The sequence below is a fragment of the Leptonychotes weddellii genome, chromosome 10 (genome assembly GCF_054177405.1).
Source record: "Leptonychotes weddellii isolate Sample4059 chromosome 10, ASM5417740v2, whole genome shotgun sequence".
Taxonomy (NCBI): domain Eukaryota; kingdom Metazoa; phylum Chordata; class Mammalia; order Carnivora; family Phocidae; genus Leptonychotes; species Leptonychotes weddellii.
Window position 1 is genome coordinate 62,205,715 of NC_138378.1, and position 19,458 is coordinate 62,225,172.

The following is a 19,458-nucleotide window of genomic DNA, read 5'->3' on the forward strand; positions in this document are numbered from 1 at the left end:
ACCAATTAGATAATCTGCCTGATAGGCCACTGCCATTCCCTGAAGGAAGGTAACTTTCCAATAACCAACCCCCTTTTTTGCCTCATCTAACTTTCTTGTTCCCACTCCCTCTGGCTATAAAAGTCTTTCATTTTGTGCAGTTCCTCATTCTATCTGCTAAATGGGATGCTACCCAATTTGAATTAGTTTCATTCAAATAAACCCTTAAAACTTTTAACATGCAAGTCCTCTACCAGTATGGATAGTCATCAGGAGCATGGACCATGATCAGATTGATCCAGGTCCAAATTCTCCACTGCTTACTAATTTGGGTTAAGAAACTTTCCAAAGGATTCTACCCCAGATAAGATGTAAGATTTATAGACATTTTGACCAAAAATTGGGAGTTGGTTCAAAATCTGATGTTGTATTAACAGTAAGAGGCCCACTTTGATCTGTAGGTGTCCTTTTATATCCTTTAAAGCATTGATCTGTATATGGTTTTATTTAACCTTCATAAACACTCCACCAAACATGAAAGGCAAGTATCAGGCCCACAGAATATGAGAAATAGGAAGGTAATCAAGAATTAACTTACCAAAAAAAAAAAAAAATGAAGTTCCCTTAGATAGTTCTTAAATCATAAAACTATGGAGACCCATCGAGGTGCTATACCGACCAATTTCACAAAGTCTCAGTGTTACTATAATCCTGTTCAGCAAATGAAGATATTTAAGCATGAAAAGATAGATGGCCTATTTAATGGCAAAGGCAGGCATAGGGTCCTTAACTCTAGGTCTTGAACATTTTCCATTCCTACATGTTCTTTTTAAGTCAGTTTGAACTGCACATCTGAGAGCTACCAGAGTGGCCTAAAATTCCTTCAGCCTGTCATGAAATTCGATTTCCTTCTACAAAGCGGTACTTAGGAAAGTCTTATTTAAAAACATCACCCAGCTACAAATGAAAACCTTCCCAACAGGGACAAGATGGAACATCTGCCTTCCTTTTGCTTAATAGAACACTGTAAAGCTGCTCTCTGCTTGGATAAATGCTATTTGGGTTTTCTTGATTTCTGAATGAGTTCTTAGTATCGCTCTCTTGAGCTCTCTCTCTCTCTCGGTATTGTCATTGTCTTCTTGCCCAGAATTTTATGTGTAATCGTCTGTTCCACCATTGGCTTTTCTGAAACCAATCTTCCTTGTCTTTTGTAATTATGTAAAGCTGTTCTCTTTGCAGGCCACACATTGTAGATATCTAAAACCTCGAGAGAAAACACCGTAATTGTAATTATAATGGATTTCAAATTCCTATTATTCACATTGGAGAGAAAACATGCAGTGAGGATTCATTACCCATTTTCTTTAAAACTTGGAAAAAATAGTACTTGAACTTATTTTTGTTAGAGCAGACAGTCTTTTAAAAAAAAATCCTCAATTACTTCTTCAGAATTTTTAAAACACATTCTATTTTTCTATCTACCTACTTGAGTTAAAATTGTGTGGTCCAACTAAACAACCTCAAATTCAAGCAAACCCAACCATACCTACACCTAAAAATCAACTAATTGACCTCATACCATTGGATAGACCAAACTTCAAAAACAGGAACATTTTGAGATTCTGAACCCCAGCAGTAGCAAGACTACTAACTGTTGATTATTATGCAGGTCTTGCACCAATCTAATTAACTAAAATGGAAATCCAATTTCAAGCATTGTTGTACACATTTGCATATGACATAAGCAGTCAAAAATCTGTCTGAAGTTAAACGAAGCACATGTACAGCCCCCTTATTAATTTGAATTTCGCTTTTCCACTCAGTCCCATTTTGAAATATTACACTCTCAACATCTGCAAACCCCTCAGAGTCCAAATGCCATTGCTAATAGCTGCTTGCTTTAGCATTGCCATTTCTCCTAGTGAGTGTTAGTAACAAGGAGTGGGCACAATTCAAGCTTTTATTTCTGAGGAAAGATTCCTCTGGGAATTTCTCAGTAAAAGAAGCAAATAGATGCTATATTTACTGCCAAGTCAGTTCTTCTTAGACTTTGGGAGGAAGTGGCATTAGCTTGTTTTTGTTTGTTTTTAAATACCTATAACTTAAGTACCAAAAAGGAATTCTATCATGGGTGAGCCCCTCAAAAATAGAAGTATTTTTTTTTCTTTTGAAAAGAAGGAAATGCATATAAATAGAACACCAACAGGAAAGTGGTAGAGCCAGACTTAAATATCCTTGACCCCTGAAAACTCTCACAGAATGTCAACTAAATGTCATTGGAACTAGTTCATTGGAAGAGCCAATGTAGTCAGTACCCTGATTCCTAGCTCTGCTGTTATACTCCAAAGCAAACACAGGTACAATGTGGGGGGAAAGCTGAGCCCAGGCAACAGCACCAGATTTTCTCAGAGCTCTGGGAAATGACTCAGTGTTCCATCTATTCCTCTCAATTTGATGTGAAAAATGTTCTGGTTAAAGAGCATGTGTCTAGAAGAGAGAGAAAGAAATGTTCCACTCATATTCTATCTATATTCCGTGATTTGCCAATGGCATCTAACAAAAAGAAAGTAGAAGAGTGAATTAAATGTGTAAGGAGAGAAAATAATGGGAACAGATGCAATAAATAGCAAGCATTTATAAAGAGCCATCATGCCAAGAAAAAATTGATTGCTTTTATACTAGGAAAGAATATCAAATGAAGGGCTGGAGATTCATACTAGCATTAAAGGTTACGCATTCAGCACAATACCTCAAAAGATAATGAATTCAGAGAAACTTTGGGATAAGAACCTCTAGCGTAGCTAAGTGGACATTTGACTATGTTCTCTGCAATGTTTAAGAAACTTGATCTACAAGTGAATAAGGCATGATCTTTTTGCCCCTGAATCATTCACAGCTAGCGGACTAGAATAGGTCAGGAAACCAGAGAATAGAATAATCCCTTTACCTTGGAATCAAAATCTAGATTGCTTAGATTGGCAAACGCTCATAAGTGCTCCAGCTAAGTGTCTTTCTTAGCTTTTCTCCTGCTTACAAAGAATGCTAGCTTGCACAAGTCAGTTAATCAAAGTCTCTTGTACAGATAAATACATTTACTTTGTCACCCACTACCACAGACTGGCTCGAGACTTAGACATTTTAATACTATCGCCTTTTATTTTGGGGACATAATGGGTCAAGCTTCTGGCAATTATTTCTAAAGGAAGTAGTTTGCTTTGTTAATCCAAACGGATTGCATCCTTCATTTAAAAATATTTATGCCTGTGTCAGATATTTCTCTACTTGTCTGTAAAATAAGGATAATACCTGCCTGCCTTACTTACTTCATAAGGTTTTGAGAGACTTAATTAAAATTTGTGAAAGGTATTTGTGAAATGCCATGTTAGTGTCCTCATTATACTTACAAGAGCAGAAGTTACCAGGGTAGTGGATGTAGTTCTCATTTACAAACCCACAGGGAATATATGCATAAGAAAGAATGGCAGAAAGTTCAAATTAAAAGTTTCAGTTATCACAGACCCCAAAAACCAAGGGCAAAAGACAGCCCAATGGTTAGCACAATGGACTAGAATTAAGACAACTGGGATGTGGTTTTAGCTCCACTCTACAACCGTAAGTAAAATCTGGGGAAAGCCAAGAGATTTATGATTTCGAGGCTCAATCCTTATCTTTCAGTGTGTTTTGAGCTCTTACCATGACAAGCCTGCTACAGGTAAGACATCACTTCCTTTAAACTACATTCAGAAAACTAAATAGTCCACAATTTCCGATCTTAGAATGTAGGTTTGTATCACACAATCAAAAGCACTCATTTGAGATTTAGTGGGATTAAATAAACCTAGTGACCAATGAAAGGAATTGTTCACTGTTAAACTGAGATGTTAAGTAATTTCAGATTCTCTTGAAAAATCTGCCTACCAAAAAATACTTAGCGTTTTTTTTTTAAGGCAAACATCTACTATCTTTAATATTCTATCTGCTGTAATTCTTTATTAACCAACTTGTTTTACACTTGAAGACTCCAGGGGCTCCTTCTGTCCCCCTTAAAGTGACTAAAAAATTATGGATGAGTCCTTAGCATTTGAAAGCCCTCATAGTCCCTTAAAAATTAGAAACATAAAAGGAAATAGAACTGTAATGCAAAAAAATTTTTTGCATAATCTGGTGTGGGCAAGAGATATTTTTACCCCATCAGCAAATGATGTCAAGCAATTGTGTTGACACAAAAAAAAGATTTCAGTAAGAAAGGATTTTAATAGGGAGTTAGTGTTTTCAAAATTGTTCAAAGGGCTGGAGAAGTGAAAGTCAGGATGCTGCCAACAACTGGATTTTTTTTTTTTTTTTTTTTTTGCTTCCAAGTCAACACCCCCTCAGCTATGATCCAGAGGTTAAAGGATTACTTCTGTGACCACCTGTGGGCCCACACTCACAAGCTGGTGTCCAAGGAGTAGAATGTGCCACCTGGATGCTGAAGATACCTCCATCCCTACCTCAGCTGACACCTCTGTAGAAAGACGTCCTCTACCTCCCTTGCAATCTCATGCATGTACATCTCACTGGCTGTAAGTAAAGTGCATCCATCCATTGAGCTGAAAAGCAGTCTAAGAAAGGTGACTTTTAGCTTCCCAGACCCTTGTATATGAATTGGTTGGAGAGATAACAAGGAAGTTTAAGCGAATGGGGAGTAAAGAATATTTAGCCCAGCATGCTTATATGCAAAGCAGTATTCGGAGTCTTTTTTTTTTTTTTTTTAAAGATTTTATTTATTTATTTGAGAGAGAGAGTGAGAGAGAGAAAGAGCACAAGAGGGGGGAGCGGGAGAGGGAGAAGCAGACTCCCTGCCGAGCAGGTAGCCCAATGCAGGATCGGGACTCCAGGATCATGACCTGAGCCGAAGGCAGTCGCTTAACCAACTGAGCCACCCAGGCGCCCCAGTATTCTGAGTCTTGTAAGACTTGAAAATACAAAACCTTTCTCTCAGTGAACATTTATTCTAAGAAGTTAAGAGATGTATACGGAGAGTTCAAGATGAAGAAAAGAGCTATGAGTATGCAACACAACAGGAAAGTGGTCATGGGAATAAATATAAAGCTCCTGAGTATAGTAAGCAGTAAGAAAATTGGCTTTGTGTAAGGTAAGACACAAACTACCTGCTTCTCTTTATTAGCTCCTAAATTATTTCGGTAATGAAGAGAGTAGTGCTAGTATAAGGGGGATGAGTGAGGATTTAAGATGCCTCCAGGGTTAAAGCAGACCCCAGGGTGCCTGGGTGGCTCAGCTGTTAAGCGTCTGCCTTCGGCCCAGGTCATAATCCCAGGTCCTGGGATCAAGCCCCGCATCAGGCTCCCTGCTCAGTGGGAAGCCTGCTTCTCCCTCTCCCACTCCCCCTGCTTGTGTTCCTGCTCTCACTATCTCTCTCTCTCTCTCTCTGTCAAATAAAATCTTTTTTAATAATAAAATAAAATAAAATAAAGCAGACCCCAACTTCAACTACATCTACCTAACCTCTCAACCTAGATGAAAGTTTCAAGAGCAACTGATTATGCAGATACATTCCATCATTGCAAAGTAAATTATCCCCTTTCACTTGGGTTATAAGGTTATCTTAATGTGAAAACCACAACAAAATATAGATCAATAAGCAAAACAGTAAGTGAAACTGGGATGCTAAGTAAATGAGGCATAAGAGCAGTCTCAGAAGGAGGAGGGAAGATAAAACACCTACCACAGGCCTCTAGAGAGAGAAACAATATATATATACAAGTGATTGACTCCGAGTGCATTGACCATGGCAGGGGGCAGCTAGAGAGCCCATAAATCAAGGCCCTGTGAGCCTGTGCAGTCCACATCTTCATGAAGGCTTTGCTCCTATGCTGGAAACCACAGAGAGGTTTTCTGGTTGGGCAGTCTAGTGGTTCTAGCTAGAGCTGGTCTTTTGCTGAAGGGGACTGTAGCCAGTGACTCCCCTGTGGCCTTTCTGAGAAAGTCCCCAAGGCCCATCCACAATGAACTCTTCATAGGTGGCACTAACAAAACAGGCAGTGGAGAATCAGATAAGAGGAAGGGCACTATGAGATGGAGCAACCTGCAAAGCACTCAATACTATGTGACAATTCCCTTCTCCCTAAAAATAAAGTTCTAGTATTTGGAGTACAGTAAGATTTCTTCCAGGTCTGAGCAGTCATCCCTCAGTTGGAAGGAAACATTATAGTTTCTAAACCAAGATTCTGTAGTATGTATGCTTCTTCAGAATAAAATATAAGAAAAAACTATCTGTAGGTAAACCCGTTTTTTACGATTTGTGTCTGGATTCCTTGCTTTTCTGGAATTTTTTTTCCCTTCAAGTTTTCATTCCTTTCAGTTCTTTGCCCAATTTTTTAATCAGTTAACAATGAAAAACAAGAAATAAAGTTTCCAAGATAACCCTATCAATGCTTATGGTTGTATGACAAATTAACTTTGGAGCAAACCCCATATAAATACAAGATCTTTAAAAGGGCTTGACCAATTTGACCTACTATTTAAGTACAGTTCAATGACTACTTGGTAACATAAATGCCACACTGGGGCAGGTACCTAACTATGGCTGGGGAAACTCCCAAGAGGGCACTAACATAGAGAAGGCTTCCTGCCAATAATCACGTCCACACTTTTAGGACAGAATTGTTCAAGTACTGGATTCTACCCAGGAGGAGAGACAGCAGTAATACATTGAGATATTGTCATAGATTTTTCTCCCCAGAAGAGTGGCTCTGAGATTTGCATGAAAGTAGTTTACTGAGGAGCACTCCTGAATCAACACCTCTAAGGGAGTGAGGGAAGCAGAACTGCAAAGTTGGAAGTGTGAGGCAGTTCCAAGGGAGGCCCCATGTGATCCTAGAGGGAGCTCTGAAGCTGGGGTGGTCCTTCGGAGATGTCTCCTAATGAGCCAAGATGGCCAGGCCTTTGTAACCCCAACCTCTAAGCAGTCAGTAGATGCAGGCAGCCCCAAGATAAGAGACACAACTGGAGAAAGGCAGCTGCCTCCATCAGAAGGCAATTCCTTGGGCAGTACCCACCTGTGAACCGCCAGCAGTCAACATTCCCAGCAACTGGGAGACTGAGTGTTTCCGTGGAATGGGGGAATCTGGGTAATTTATTACAGCCGCCTCAACAGGTGCAAAAACCAGGGCCAACCATTCACTCTTGGCCTCATCAACAGGGCCTTCTATTTCTCCATGGTAACCTTGGCAGCTGGGTAAGCCACACTGTTGGCACAGATCCTGGATCTTCCATTAACATAGAGGCCTTCATGTCCTCCCTCCCCCCCATTTCCTAGAGCCGACCTCATTTTCACATTTCAGCCCTTTCCATTAAATGGAAGTTTTGATCTGATGACAAGTTCAGGAAGGGGCTTGGTCCAAGAGAGCCACTGTTTCTGAAGTAAAAAATTCAGTTTCTCCAAATATGCATAGTCTGTCACCTTTATGGTGTAAGTATAATCATAAAATAATGTGACTCATTTTGAAGAACACGCCAGAAATTGTATATCCAGATCAGGTTACCCTGTTCAAGGCTTCAAGGTAGTCAGGTTTTGGTAGTTTGTACTAAATATTGTTGTAGAAACTATTCTTTGGGAAGTAATTTCAAAGCCTATGACACATTCTTAAGTAAGAAATATGATTATGGGGTAGAGACAATTTAAGACCAGGGTAAAAATGGGTCCAAATTCTACTGTGCCACCCAGGCACCCCCCAAGTTTGTCTTTTTTAAATAGGCAGACATTTCTGAAAATAAAATTTGGTAAATAAGGTAAATTATAGAATTTATTTTTAAAAAGGATCTAATATAAATAAGTAAGGAAGTCTTCTGTGGTTTTATAAACTGACCTTTAGAGTCATGTCCAGAGAAGACTTCCAATTATGTGTTAGCCCCAGCTCCACCTCTGGAATTGAAAAGTGGGTCCCTCCCCATGCTAATTCTAGTCAAGGACAACATGCATACAATTGCTTTGCGAACAAGCTCAGCATGCTAAGTTCTTATCATTCTCACCTTTATACCTTACAAAAATGAATAGTCTTTCAAACCCAAGCAAAAATTATCGTGGGGGGACACCTGGGTGGCTCAGTTGTTAAGCTTCTGCCTTTAGCTCAGGTCATGATCCCAGGGTCCTGGGATTGAGCCCCACAATCGGCTACTTGTTCAGCAGGGAGTCTGCTTTTCCCTTTGCCTGCCACTCCCCCTGCTTGCTCAGTCTGTCTCTCTCTGACAAATAAATAAAATTACTAAAAAAATTATCATGGGGACAGGAATATGATCACCAAAATATATTTCAAGAGATTGGAATCCCAAGAAATAGTCTTTAATTGGATTCATGATGTAAACTCTTACCCTTCACAAGTAAAATATCCCAGTAAATGACACTAGTCTATAGAAAATTTGTCTTTTAAAATTTTTTAATACAATGAACTGAATATACCCCGAAACTTATCAGTAGTGACAGTTACATTCCGAGAGACACATCCATGAATATTTGGCTTGAGGTTACAGGAGGCTTTGGGTTTTGTTCAGAGTTGGTGGAGTTGTTTTGACTTAACAACAATACATCCCTTATGCTTAGACCGTGTTTTGAAAACCATTCTCCCAGGTCCTCATTTGGCCCCTTGCATAGTTAATGTGGCCTCAATATAGAATATGCATGCTACTGGCCAAGGGACTGAAATATTCAAATCACTCAAGCATGTTATAGCTAAGGATTAACAAAATCTCCCTCTATGCTCCAGAGTAATTAAAATATGCAGTTGTGGGCAAAGCTGAGAATTGGGAATGCACCTGAAATTTCATGAAGACTCATTAAACCATCAAAGATAATCCTAAGCAAAACAGACTTCTATGTTTACTCCCTTGGTTTTTACATGGAAACATCACTTGCTCCCTGCAAAAGTGAATGCTTTTGACTTCCGCCTGCTTCTTTTGTGGTAAAAATGTCAAGTCCTTTCAGATGGACATTGCCCTTAAATGACAAGTTCCATGCTTCCATGTCCTAGAAAGACAGCAACCCTCAGCATACAGAGCTGCTCAACTCTGATAGCAGACCTCAGAAAAGTGGAAATCACTCAGCCTCTCCTGCTTGACTTTATGCATAGAGTTCGGATTTGAACTCTGAATGCTTCTGTGGGAAGAAGAATCCCATTACCTCTACACTCAGGCCTCAAGTTGCCTTCTACGGCATGTTGTTAACTAACTTAATGCCACCTCTAATATTCACATCACACTGTCTTCTGACCACAACTCTATGTACAACCTTAGTGGTTTAGCAGATGTATCAATGTACCAGACATATTTGGAAGAGGAACAGGTGTGTCACTGTTCTTTCTCTTAACTCTGCAGCTCTGCTTTTTTCTAACACTTCCCCATAATTCTCTGTCCAACAAAGGAAGACTTTGTAAAGAAAATTCAGAGAAAAGAAAAGGAGATGCAAATAGGCAGATGCTCTTAGTGCAGCAAACTGCTGAGAAAATATTCCGTAAAAGTATTAACAATCTCTGAATTTCAAGTCTTTTCAGTCATAAAGAATCATTTCTTTTTGACAAGTTAGAACAGAGAATATGACTCCACCTTACCTGTTCTCTGCTACCAGACATATCTCAATGGCCACAAGCAAGCAGATACAGCAGCCCTGTGGGCCCTACTCATAACGCGGCTATAATTCTTCTAGAAGAGAGACAGTGTGAATTTGCTGCTTCTCTAACCAGTAAGACAGAGGACTGCCAGTGAGAGCAGATCAAGTAGAAGTGTGAGCAAGGCCCATGTAAATTCTGCAGGCTCAATCACATTTCCTCACATTATTTAAATATTTGCAAGACTCGTCTGGTTTTTTCTAATGCCTGCAACTCAACACTAAGCAACTAGAATAAAAACAGTATTTAGCATAGGTGTGATTTAGGGGCTAAAAGTCACCATCAGTCCAGAAAAGAAATAAGGAGCCTCACCCTACAAGAATAGTAGGTTCCCTTCAAAGGTCAGCTACAGTGGTGCATGCAGAACCTGTTTGCCATATCCATTATCTGTATCAAGGGAATGGGCTTCGGCCATATTTGTATGATTATGGAGCTAATGAATCACCGTGCAGTGGCTGACCTCTAAATTAGAACGGCTTGATAGTTCCTGTCAGAGTCAGTGGTTTGCAAAGAGCAGCTGCTTATATGCCATGAATGCAATAAACTCTGTTTACTGGGAACTTAAATGAGTTTAAAAAATTACTTGTCTAACTATTAAACTCATAAATTACAATTTATTCATAAATGAATACTTCAATTATCAAGTATTTTTAACATATGGTCTCAAAGACATAGGGCTCTATGCTTAATAGCAACTTCAATTATTTTTCAATTGCTTTATATTAAAGTACTTCTCTCCACCATAGGAAATGTTGGCAATATGTTCATAATATGAGACCTTTGAAATAGGATACTATAAACACCTTGGCACCATATTGCTTACTGACTTCAATGAAATGAACTGCTAATATTTAGAAATCCAGATTTCATCTCTCAATACTCAACTAAAATTAATTGGAAACTAGAAAGAAGAACAGGTTGCCAGTCAAAACTGGCCCCTTACTTTGTCATATTCATAAAAGAGTTATGAGCTCTGCTCCCTAGAAACGCTACAGACCTAGAACTGTCTGTAACACTGAAACTGGACCCAAATCTCCACCAAACCCAGCTGTGCAATTTTTATCATACACACAGCTTCAGGTACCTCAACAGGAAAACAAGTTTCACACTTTTCTGAGAGAGGTGTTTGGAAGGTTGGATAAGAAATTGCATGTAAAAGTACCTAACAATAATGAGCACTCACTCAGTGAATCTCTATCTTTCTATCTTAATCTTTCATCCTGCAAGAACAGGTAGAATCCAAGGAATTTCTTTTGACCTAGAGAGGGGCAGATTCATGACCTCAATACCTCTTATCTCAAATCTGCTTCGCATCTCTAATTCCATACAATATACAACAGCACAGATCACATTAGCAAGTATTTCTGCTTTTTTGCAGAGCTGAGACACTCATTTAATATCAAAGAAAGACAAAAGGTGTATCAGGAGTTAAGACAAAGGTTTCCTGAGGGCAGCAAATTCTATACTATACAGAAGCACACAGAGACACACACATAAGTGCTGCTCCAAGACATTTGCTGTGTACGTGACTTTTGAAGATCTCATCACTTAGCCTCTCTGAGCTTTATCTCTAAAATTAAGTTATTAGGGGCACCTGGGTGGCTCAGTTGGTTAAGCGTCTGCCTTCGGCTCGGGTCATGATCCCAGGGTCCCGGGATGGAGCCCCACATCAGGCTCCCTGCTCCGCGGGAAGCCTGCTTCTCCCTCTCCCACTCCCCCTGCTTGTATTCCCTCTCTCACTGTGTCTCTCTCTGTCAAATAAGTAAATAAAACCTTAAAAAAAATAAAGTTATTAATACTCACTTCACAATGTCATTGCAAAGACCCTAAGAGAGAACATGAAAATGCAGCTGTAACTGGTCTACGTGTGCTATGTTGAATGCTTGACTTGAACCTCAAGCTCTCTCCCATATAACTGGCAAGTTAATAAAAACATCCTTCCTCAAATTTGTGCCCAGATCAAAATTTGTCTGCCATATATTAAAAGCATAAATAGGAGCTTTACACCATATCCAGGCTTTCATCTTAGGCAATCTCTACCCCACCTGAATTACAGAAATCCTCTTTGAAAACGTCTGACCTACTATGAATTGGACCTACTGTTTTGTGACCAAGACAAAGCCTCAGTCTGAATTACAAGCTGCCTACACATGTCAGTAAGCATCTCCCTTTAGTAAGACATCAACTGCTAACGCTTCATCGTATTCTATATTCAGGAAATAAACTTCCCTCCTCTCATGGAGTCTCAGAGAATAAAAACAGACCTGATAATCAAGAACAATCTGTTTTTGGCAGCCTAGTCTCTTTTAAACAAATGTCTCATGATTAATTCCTTTTTCCAGAAGACTGCTGTGAAGTTTGATGTTATTCTCACATTGCTTCTTAGAATATTTCTAAGACACAGAACTTTCGCTATGGTCTGGTCTTCAAACTATTTGCGTCTATCTGCGCTGATCACGGATTGGCTTGCCCCAAAGCCAATCCCAACTGAAATTAGTATTCTATATGCAGGGTTGAGTGAAAATTGTGAATACCCAATATGGCACAGGGCAGCAATTACTCAGAGGGGACACTGATCCCAGCACCCCAGTGGGTTCTGGAGACCACCCTGTTCTGCCTCCAGCTGTTTACCTCTAGGGAGCTACGTAGACAGGGGAAAGATGAGGATGACCATTATATGATGGGCATCACTCAGGAAGCTTGAGACAATATCTATTTACCAAAATATAAAGACTGATTTCCATATCTTAACAACCAATAAGGCCATACTAGCTCCTCCTTCCAAGTATGTGCCCTAATGGATGAAAAATCAGAGAAGTGCAGGAGCCCAGCATATAAACTGCCACCTAAAATTCCCAGCATTAAAAGACAGTTTTAAGAAAAATTAACAACGTAAGAAACAAGAGGTGTCGGTGAGGCTGTGGAGAAAAAGGAACCCTCTTACACCGCTGGTGGGAATGCAAAATGGTACAACCACTGTGCAAAACAGTATGGAGGATCCTAGAAAGGTTAAAAATAGAACCACCCTACGATTCAGTAATTCCACTACTAGATATTTACCCGAAGAATACAAAAACACTAATTCGAAGGGATACATGCACGTCTAGGTTTACAGCAGCGTTATTTTCAATAGCCAAGATATGGAAGCAGCCCAAGTGTCCACTGACAGATGACTGGATAAAGAAGGTGTGATATAGATACAGATATACAATGGAATATTATTCAACCACAAAAAAGAATGAAATCTTGCCATTTGCAATGACATAGTTGGAGTTAGAGAGAATAAAATACCATATAATTTCACTCTTACGTGGAGTTTAAAAAACAAAACAAATGAGCAAAAGGGGAAAAAAGAGAGAGAGAGACAAACCAAAAAACAGTGTCTTAACTATAGAGAACTGATGGTCACCAGAGGGGAGATGGGTGTGGGGGGGGGGAATGAAATAGGTAATGGGGATTAAGAGTACCCTTATCATGATGAGCACCAGATGATTAAAATAAAATCTTTTTAAAAATGAAGGAAATACCCTGAAATATTTTAAAAGGTTTAAAGTTTTATTTATTTATTTGAGAGAGAGTGTGAGAGCTAGAGCACAAGCAGGGGGCAGGGAGGGGCAGAGAGAGAGAGGGAGAAGCAGACTCCCCACTGAGCAGGGAGCCCAAGGTGGGGCCCTGGGACCACGACCTGAACCGAATGCAGATATTTAACCAACTGAGTTGCCCAGGTGCCCCTAAAAGTTTTTTAATCTTGCAGATCAAATTAAGACTACTTTTGTTTTCTTTAAAAAAAAAAAAAAGAAGACAGTTTTAAGAGCATAATTATGTAAGTCTTGAAATCTCTATTTAAATGGAAATCACTTGAGAGAGAAAATTCTCAAAGCATTAGGACCTATTATCATGTTGGTACCTATTAGCTGAAGACACAGGCAGTGGACACTGTGAAAAGCAGGGAAGAGCCGTGGGAGGCAGGAAACACTACTCTGGTCTAGGAGTTTGCAAAGCTGAGGGAAACAGTGAAGGTGGAAAGGTTCTGGGGGTAGCCTGGAGTCCTGCGGGGCACAGTGAATATATTTGATGCCACCTAGCTGACTTACATACCCCTCCTAACCAAACAGTTTGTGTAAGGTGGTAGCAAAATTCAATCAGAGTACACAAGCTGATGCCATTTCTGGTTTGGATTTTTCCCACATTGTTCTAAGATAAGAGAGCAAATTAATTCAATGCTGCCAAACCTTCCCTAACCCTTTTCTTAAAGACATATTAATCAACAGTTATTTAAAGGTAGAGCATGTAATAGCCAAACCCTCTTACAGAAATTTAGATTCCTTATAAGCAACCCATCACACCATTTTAAAGATGTCTAAGGAAGTGGCTCAATTGAGTTCTTGTAAAATAACCACAGATGGTTAAGAAAAAAGAAGATGAATGGCCCAGACTTACAGAGCCATATAAATGAGTCACTACTAACAAAAGGTACCTTTTCAGGAAATCTGGCAAGTTATCTTAAAAAGTAGGTTAGATAGTTTCATAATTCTAATTCTGATTTGAAATAACTTCACATTCACACGACAGGCAATAGAAGAGTGAAGGGACCTTTGTAATTCAGTAAACTTATAAGCATTATGATCTTTGTAAACATGTATCTGACAATAATTTTTAATTTTGAATCACTGTGAACAACTTTTCATGTGCCATTAGGACAGTTCATAAGCTAATTAAATTCAGTTATATAAGAAAAATTTTTCTCCCTGGTTTTTCAATGCATTTTATTTTAACATATTACAAATTCTTTAATATTGATTATTTTTCTAATGGAAGTATTGATCCCACCACATAGGTGCCATTATTTTTCCCCAACTGAAAAAAATATAAAATCTCAGAGCTATAGGTCTGAGCTATATGTGGATGAGAATATGGCATCTCATTATAAAGTCATTTATATGTGTGTGTGGTGGGGGAGGTGGTAACAGAATTAAAAACAAAATTGTCTTTTAATATAGTATCAATGTGTTTTTTTTATTTCAGTTCTTTTATTCTCCTCAAGGACTTGTGAAAGGGCCCAATTATATCATTCCAGAGAAACTGAAGCCCAAGAGTTAATATTCAAGAAGCAGAAAAGAGTTTCTAGTCCAAGATGCTGATGTAGAAAGACCCTGAACTCACCTCCTCCACAGACACACAAAATTTATCTATATTTATAGAGCAGTTCCTCCTGAAGAACTGAGGGCTGACTGAACCATTTCTGCACAACACAAGATAGAGAGACAACATAGAGAACAGTAAGAGATAGAGCATCCTACCAAATGGTGGGAGAGCTGCTGGAACTCTCTCTGGGTGGGAAGAGCTGCTAAGTGCCAAGTTTTAAATTCTGCCTCCACTTTGATAGTGTGGTCAAGAGTAGAGTTCAGGCACCATAGTCACCCTGCCACGCCAGGGAGCTCTGAGCCCCCAGTCTATCCTGGGGCACAGAAAAAAAAGCTGAAGTTTAAAAGACCAACTAGAATATAAAGGATCCAGCCCTAGAACTCCATCAAATGGCAAGAGAACACTCAAATTCTCTGTAGGTCAAAGGGCTTGACAAGCACCAAAGTTTACATACTCTTTCCACCTTAGTGTGGACACCAGCGGGATCCAGGCACCCTAGCAGCCTACCTCCTCAGTGAGCCCCAGGCCCCTTGCCACACCAGGCATCTAAGGCAGCCCCAGCACATACTCACTGAGACACCTCTTATCAGCAGACACTACAACTTGAGTTGTCTTAGCAAGGTGACAAAGGCACAAAGCACCTGAAACACTCCAGGCTCACACCACTTTAGCTCCAGAAAACTTTCTAGTGCACCCCCAAGACAGAGTACTCCAGGACCTCCCAGCTCACATCCACCTCGGCTCCAGCAACCCCACAAGAGTACCCCCCACTCTGAGCACCACCAAGACACCTTGGTTTGTATCCACTTCAGCTTCAGTTGTCCCATCAGGATTCCCTATGTACAGAGAGATGCAGAACTGCTCTGTCCCATGCCCACTTCAGGTTCAACCGTGCTACCAGGGCACCCTCTACATGGACAGCCCAGGACAGCCCCAGCCCATGCCCACTTCACTCTAACCACCCCACTAGGGCAGCCCCAGCACAGACTGCCCCAGGACCCCTAGCCCACACCAGCTCAGGCAAGCCAGGCAAAGTCACCAGGTACCCACAGTCTTCACAGGGGACATTCCTACAAAAGACCATTGCTTCAACCGGAGGACAGTAGCTATTCCACCTCAGTCATAGAAATAAACACAGAAAGTCAAGAAAAATCTCCCTCTCCCTCCCCCGCCCCCAACCCCTCCACCTGCTCATGCTCTCTCTAATGAATAAAATCTTTCTTAAAAAAGGTAGTAAAACCAATTATATCTTAAAAAATTAAAGAGACTCACATTAAAAAAAAAAGTAAAATATGACAACACATATAAAATGTGGACATGGAGAGTAAAAATGAGGTTCTTTTAGAATGTGTTTGAACTTAAGTGACCACTGACTTAACATAGATTGTTATATACTTAGGATGTTATATATGAACCTCATTGTAACCACAAACCAAAATCCCGTAATAGATGCATAAAAAGTAAAGAGAAATAAAGTCAAGCATTACACTACAGAAAGTCCTCAAACACAAAGGAGCAAAAGAACAGAACTACAAAAACCACCAGAAAATTAACACAATAGAAATAAGTATCTACCTACTAAGAATTACTTCAAATGTAAATGGTCTAAATGCTCTAATTAAAAGCTACAGGGGGACAAAATAAAAAGGAGTCCCATCTATATGCTGCCTACAAAAGACTCACTTCAGACCTAAAGATACACATAGTAAAAGGATGGAAAAAGATATTCCATGCAAATGGAAACAAAGGAAAAGCTGGGGTAGCAATACTTGTATCAGACAAAGTAGACTTTTAAACAAAGACTCTAACAAGAGAAAAAGAAGGGCATTGCATAATAATAAAGGATCAATCCAACATAATGATATAACAATTGTAAATATCTATGCACCCAACGTTGTAGCACCTAAACACATATAGCAAATACTGACAGACTTAAAGGGAGAAATGGACAGTAATACAATTGTGAAGAAATTTAGCACCCCACTTACATCAATGGATAAATCATCGAGATCTCAATAAGTGAACAGTGGCTTTGAATGACATAGGAGGTCACATTCCATTCAAAAACAGCAGAATACACTTTCTCAAGTGCACATTCTCAAGTGCACATGCAACATTCTCCAGGATAGATCACATCGTAGGCCACGAAACAAGTCTCAACAAATTTAACAAGACTGAAATTATAGCATTCATCTTTTCAAATCACAATGCTATAAAACAAGAAATTACAAGAACAGCAATAAAAAAAACTGGAAAAGACACAAACACATAGAGGCTAAACAACATACTACTAAACAAACAGACTGACAAAGAAACCAAAGAAGAAAAAAAAAAAAAAAAAAAAAAGTACATGGAGACAAAAGCAGAGACCCAACCCTCCCGAGTCTTTGGGATGCAGTAAAAGCAGTTCTAGCAGGGAAATTTATAGCAATATAGGTCTATCTCAGGAAAAAACAACAACAACAACAAAAAACTCCATCTAACCTTATTCCTAAAGGAACTAAAAAAGAAAAATAAACCCAAAGTTAGTAGAAGGAAGGGAATAATAAAAACAAGAGCAGAAAAAAAGTAAATAGAAGCTAAAATAACAATTGAAAAAAAAAAATCAATGAAATCAAGATCTGGTCCTTTGAAAAAATAAACTAAGTTGACAAGCCTTTAGCCAGACTCCTAACCAAAGTGGGTGGGGGGGGGGGGAGAACCCAAATAAATAAAATCAGAAGGGAAAGAGAATAGACTACACCACACCACAGAAATACACCACAGAAATCCAAAGACTGCAACAGACTGCTACAAATAATTATATGCCAACAAACTGGACCATCTAGAAGAAATGGATAAATTCCTAGAAATATATAACCTCCCAAAACTGTATCAGGAAATAGAAAATCTGAACAGACCCATTACTAGTAATGAAACTGAACTGGTAATTAAAAAGTTAACAACAAACAAAAGTCCAGGAAGGAAAGCTTCCAAATACATTCTAGGAGACCAGCATCACCCTCATACCAAAACCAGACAAAGACACTACCAAAAAAGAAAACCACAGGCCAACATTGCTAATGAGCATATGCAAAAATCCTCAACAAAATAGTAGCAAACCACATCCAATAGTACATTAAAAGAATCATTCACCATGATCACGTGGGATTTATTCCAGCAATGCAAGAATGGTTCAATATTTACTAATCAATGTGATATACCTCATTTTCAAAGTGAATAAAAATCATGACTATGTCAGTAGACACAGAAAAAAATTTGACAAAATTCTCATCCATTCATGGTAAGAACTCTCAATAAAATGGGTTTAGAGAGGGGCGCCTGGGTGGCTCAGTCATTAAGCATCTGCCTTCAGCTCAGGTCATGATCCAGGGTCCTGGGATAAAACCTCGCATCGGGCTCCCTGCTCGGCGGGAAGCCTGGTTCTCCCTCTCCCGCTCCCCCTGCTTGTGTTCCCTCTCTCGCTGTGTCTCTGTCAAATAAATAAATATTATCTTAAAAAAAAAAAAAATGGGTTTAGAGAGAACATACCTCAATATAAGAAAGACCTTATATGAAAAACTCACAGCTAACATCATCTTCAATGGGGAAAAACTGAGAGTTTTCCCGCTAAGGTCAGGAACAAGACTAAGATGTCCACTGTCACCACTTTTCTTCAACACAGTGCTGGAAGATCCTAGCCACCACAATCAAACAACAGAAAGAAAGAAAAGGCATCCAAATTGGTAAGGAAGAAGTAAAATTTTGCTATTGCAAATGATGTAATGCCATATATAGAAAATCCTAAAGACTCCACCAAAAAGCTTTTAGAAGTAATAAATATAGTAAAGCTGCAGGATACAAAATATACAGAACCCTGTTGCATTTCTATACGTTAATAATGAAGTAGCAGAAAAAGAAATTAAGAAAACAATCCCATTGACAACTGTATCAAAAATAAAACACCTATGAATAAACTTAACCAAGGAGATAGACCTATACTCTGAAAACTTTAAAACATTTTTGAAAGAAATTCAAGCTGACACAAACAAATGGAAAGACATACCACGCTCTTGGATCAGAAGAACTAATATTGTTAAAATGTCCCTATTACCCAAAGCAATCTACAGATTCAAGGCGGTCCCCATCAAAACACTATTTTTCACAAAACTACAAGTACTAAAATTTGTATGAAATCACAAAAGACCTCAAAAAGCCAAAGCAATCTTGAGAAAGAAAAAAGCTGAAGGTATCACAATCCCAGATTTCAAGGTATAGTATAAAGCTGTAGTAATCGAAACAGTATGGTACTGGCACAAAAAGAGACACAAAGACCAACTGAGCATAAACTATTGTGATTACACCAAAATAGAAAGCTTTTTTTTTCAATATCAATGTACTTTTTATTAAACATCTAACATATAATAATATACTATTATATTCAAACTCCTTCCCGCTTATGACCTGCTTTATCCTATTGGGTCCCTTTGCTCTCTAGACTAGAGCAGTAATCTCAAAGTTTAGCAGGCATCAGAATCATCGAGGCAGGGGGGCAGCTGGGTGGCTCAGTCGGTTAAGTGTCTGCCTTCGGCTCAGGTCATGATCCCAGGGTCCTGGGATCGAGTCCCGCATCAGGTTCCCTGCTTGGTGGGAAGCCTGCTTCTCCCTTTCCCACTCCCCCTGCTTGTGTTCCCTC